General features: G+C 39.9%; 1 non-coding gene across 1 annotated transcript; it reads right to left on the bottom strand.

The window, feature by feature from the left end:
- Nucleotides 1-4,281: 4,281 nt before the first annotated feature.
- LOC120268442 lies at nt 4,282-4,388 on the bottom strand. Its single transcript, XR_005538944.1, has one exon. It is a non-coding gene; the product is annotated as a small nucleolar RNA R71 (small nucleolar RNA).
- Nucleotides 4,389-5,049: the final 661 nt, after the last annotated feature.

The following is a 5,049-nucleotide window of genomic DNA, read 5'->3' as shown; positions in this document are numbered from 1 at the left end:
GGTTTGATCAAATCATGTTGAGATGGTTTGGGTTTGGTTCAATTGATTTGGGTTAAAGATTTTGGACTGAACCAAGTTGGTTCAATGGATTTTGTATAAGAATTGAGTTGGTTCAAGGCTGGTTCAGTGAAATTGAGTTTGGTTCAGTGAATTTGAGTTTGGTTCAATGGAATTGAGGTTGGTTCAGAATGGTCTAGCCCAATTTGAGTTGGCTTAAGTGCAATTGGAGACCAATTTGATTATGCAAGGTCGGATTTTAACCGATTGGAATGAGTGGGCCCAATAGAGAGTCTATTATTGTTCATTGTTTTTCTTTTTATTTAAATGTGTTATTTATTTTTATTATGTTATCCTGCTAGGTGTTGATTAGGCTTGGGAGGAGTTCTAGGTCTAGCAAGGAACTCAAGGACACCAGGTGAGTTGGTAGTGGCTATTATTTTAAATAATTGATTAATTATTATTATTTTGAAATAATTGTTTAATGGCTAGTATTTTGGAAATAAATGTTTAAGTATTTCATTTTATCATGTTTGATTCCATATATAGTTGAAATATACGTATATTTGTTTGCCATTGATGTTCATGATAACCGTATTGATACATTCGTTTTGTATAATTATACGTATTTGTGAATAGTAAAAATACATGTATATGTGATTTAATTATTCAATTCTTGTATTTATTTTTGATGGGTATATATGCTTTGATTTGGAGTGATTTGCGAAACCATGTGAGCATATTAAAGATGTTTTATCGGCATTGTTAGTAGAATTGGTTTTCATTCCTGGTATAGGAATGGTATCGTGGATCTGGGCTTTACTGGCATTATGCATTGTTATACTTTTGACATTGGCTTTGTGGAAAATAATGGTTATTTCCGTGATGTGAATACTTGTCCTGGAAAAGGATCCTGTGTTATGATTTATACAGATGGTATTATTGCTGTATTTACTTGATGGTTTTGATGGTGACGGGCTAAGGCCCGACTACTGCAGTAGTGGGTCCCCACGGGCCAGCCTTTAGAGGTGGCGTGGTGGACCTGGGTGTTGATTACTACGAGGGCCAGTTCAGGTGGGAGTGCAGAGCCCTGACTGGATATTCATCGGGTAGCCGGGGTCACCGACCGGTGAACCGATGGGTCAACGTTAAGGACATGAGTTCCTTGACGGCTCTGAACCTAGCCGCGGCCACGGCGAAGGTTTAGAGAGTTTTCTAGACCATGTTATGTTGGGTGAGTGTTGGGTATTGCTGTATTTTGAATTTGAGATTTATGTTATTTTTGAATTGTGATGAGGGCAGTCTCTCACAAAAATTGTGTTTTCTGAGAAAATCAAATTGATGTTGATTTATGTTGAATTTATGTTTCGAAGAGTTCTTTAAAGATTGTATTTTTGCTAGAATTACGGTATTTTTGGAAAAAAATTAGAAAAATTATTTGAGCGAGTTGGTATTTATATATTTTATATATCATCGTATTTAAGTATTTGAAATTATTAAGCCACTACCCGACCAACTCGAATGTCTTTGTAAAGCTGCGGGAGGCGGGACCCTAGTTTGCTGATCGAGTATAGAGCTAGTCAGGGTTGAGTCCAGGACTGCAGTGGGTCCCCCTTTCTTTCTTTCTTGTTATTGGTGTTGTGATCTTGTAGCGGTTGTACCCGCAAATTTGAGTATTTGTATTTATTGTATTTCTGTATTTGAACCTGTAGTTTGTGTAAAATTGTAAATTGTGATTTGTAGGTCTGATTTTGTTTAAAGGAGGGTGTCAATTTCCAGTTAAAAGGGAATTTTAACTGATGGGTGCCACATTTACATCGGTAGAAGGGGTGGGTGTGACATGTAAAGTATCCCTCCTAATTGATGCTCAAGGTTTTTGTAGGAGGCTTCATGACATCTTAGTGTGGTCTCCAAATTTTGGATGCAGACATCGGATGCTTCAATGAAGTTAGCTAATACTCTTTGCAACTGAAGTGCATCCTCTCCGAGTATCTCACACTTTTGACATTCCTTTTGAGGGGCTTCCCAATATTGTCCATCACTATTGCACAAGAAGTTTGGGTAGCCCTTCTCAATTGGATGATATGTGTTGCAACCAGGAATGCTTTGTTGTTGTGAAACAAAAATTCTATCAACTTTTTCACTAAGAGCTTCAACTCGAGAATACAGAGCAATAAGCGGATCAATCATCATTTAAACTCCTTGCAAGAAAAAGTAAGACATGACAAAAGAAAACAAATGAGCATGATGGAAGAATAAGAAAGTGTAAAATAGAATGAATAATAAATAGTCAAAATAGCAAAGTACAAAGTAATTCTAAATGCCTATTACCCGGCAATGGTGCCAAAAACTTGACACGTCCCAATATGGGTGTAAAACGCAAGTGCACGGGTGTTGGAGTAATAATACCCCGGTGAGAGGGTAGTCGAATCCTCAGGGAATAGTGCTTAGAACCACCAAGATTTCTATTTAACTAGAATGAAAATATGTTGAAAGTGATGTGGAAACAAACTCAATGCAAATAAAAATATGAAAAGATAAAGGAGGCGCAAGTAAAAGATAGGAAAGGCAATCGACAATAAATGGGGTACCCGGATATTGCTCCGCCTAGGACAATCATTTCAAGTGAAAGAACCCTCTATTATGCTTCCTAATCAATGCAAGTGAGTCATGGAAATCCTTAATTACATAGTCTCAAATCTAAGGTCAACTATGCCTAACTCTATACATGTCCCGTAGGAGAGATTGAATAACCTCTCAACCTCGCACTAGCATAGAATTGCAATAAGTTCTAGGGATTCCAAGTGATAAATCTCTTCCTAATTTTAGACCTAACCCTTTGGTCCAGGTGGAAGGTCCCTAACCACTTATGCGCTTCACTCCGTTGCACCCGCAACTAAGCCCCAGCGAAAGGTCATCCCTTAGACCATTCACTCTATTGTGGCGGCAAAGAACTTGAGGAATGGAGGTAGAATTTAATACATCGTAGGGGAAAAGGGATGCTTTTGTACCTCTCGATTAACCCTCTCAACCCTCTCCAACCTAGCTTTGTCTAACACTCGTGTTGTGTCACTCACTCACAAGGTTACCAACAAGAAATCTCAACCCTAGTGTCACTCTAGGGGAGTATTCATACAATCAAGCATTCAAAGTTGGAACTCACAATAAACATCAATTAATTGAAAGCATAATAAAGAGATTCAAAGAAATGAATACATCCTAGGGTTCACAAATACCCAAGTACCCACTAGAGGTTTAGCTCTCCATGGAGCAAAGTATAATAGATAATGAAATCAAAAGTATAGAGATGCAATCCATGAATGAAAACCCCTTTGTGTTCGTATCGAAGGTCTTGTGGATCGGTTGCGTCTTCTTCAAAGGTCCCCTCATCAAACCTAGGGCACATCTCGCCAGATCGGTGCCGACGAAAGCTCCCCCAATAGCTCTCTTCCGAAGGAAAAGCGATGTCGAAGGCCGTCAAACATCTCCAAAGCCTTGCCAAAACCACTCAAAACCCTAGCCGCCAGCGCATCCAAAGATGGGGAAAGGTGGAAGAAAAGATAAGGGAAAAGATAGAGAAATCGGGCCTGAATCACGGCTTTTAAATGGCTAGAACCGGGTATCCACACGGGTGTGTGGAATTTCCAAACAAGCGTGTGGAATTTCCACACGCCCGTGTGAATTCTTTGGAATTCTGATTTCTGGCCGGCTGTGAACAGTAAAATGCTACAACGCTACAGTGATTTAACTATAGTAACTTGCTAGTACTCCCGAATCCACTTTTCATCGAGGCAACATAAACGGGCACACGTTTATGCCATAGATCGTGTCGCTTTTTCAATAAATGGGTTCATTGGTGAAGATATTGCTATCAATGCACAAGTCAGGATACGCAAATGCAACTGCCCATGTACCCCTCCAAATCATTGTAATTACTTGAATACGTGGAGGTTGGCACACATTTACGTATCTTTGAGCCCAACTTGTGTCTTCGCGTTTGTTCCTTCCAAGATTTCATCAAATAGTACATTCGCGATCTACTTTTGGCTTCTTTTTCTTAAATTATATCTTCACAACCCTACCTGCGCAAAAGAACACAAATACACATGTATTAGGACTTAAACCTGATAAAAGTAATGCTCATTGTAAAGAAAGAACACTTCGCATTCTTAACACACAAGCACTTATCAAGTGGCTACACTCATTATCTAGATCATCGATTACAACATGGGAGGAGATGGTAGAAGCTTTTCTGGCCTGTTATTTCCCTTCTGAAAATTTGTAAAGCTTAAGAATGAGATCTCATCCTTTATATAGTCAGAATTGGAGTCTCTATTTGAGACATGTGGAAGGTTCAAGGAGCTCCTGAGAAAGTGCACGCAACACGGATTCCCGGAATGGATGATTGTTCAGACCTTTTACAACGGGTTGAATCTGAGTACAAGGCAACTCCTGAATGTGGCAGCGGGAGGTATCTTAGTTAGCAAGACCCCCGGTAAAGCCCATCAGCTAATTGAAGAAATAGGGTTAAATAGCTACCAATGGAATGCTAGGAAGAAGAATAAGGTGGTCGAGCTCCATGAGATAGATACAGTAACTTCAATGGCGGCTCAAGTGGAATCATTGAGTAAGAAGTTAGATCTTCTAACTTTGAATAGAGTGTCGGCCATGACTACTTGCACCAGGTGTGGTGGAGGACATGCTTCCTTTGATTGCCCGATCTCTATTGGTGATGCATCTTCGGTGTAGAATATCGATTTCGTGGGTAATGCAATGAGGAACCAAGGGAATCCATATAGTAACACCTACAATCCGGGTTGGAAGAATCATCCCAATTTTTCGTGGAGTAACCAAGGTCCACAAAAGGCCGTGGGGCCACCGGGTTTCCAACAATAACAAGCCCCAAACATGGGAAACTGAGTTTCAAGTTTAGAGACCCGAATGACCGATTTGGAGAAGGCCTTGACTAGGTTTGTGCAATCGTTAGATACAAGGTTTCAATCAGTCGAGGCTACACTTTGCAACCACACCGCCTCTTTGCATAATCTTGAA

This window comes from Dioscorea cayenensis, chromosome 1, assembly GCF_009730915.1.
Source record: "Dioscorea cayenensis subsp. rotundata cultivar TDr96_F1 chromosome 1, TDr96_F1_v2_PseudoChromosome.rev07_lg8_w22 25.fasta, whole genome shotgun sequence".
NCBI lineage: Eukaryota > Viridiplantae > Streptophyta > Magnoliopsida > Dioscoreales > Dioscoreaceae > Dioscorea > Dioscorea cayenensis.
This window is presented reverse-complemented; position numbering and strand designations above follow the sequence as displayed.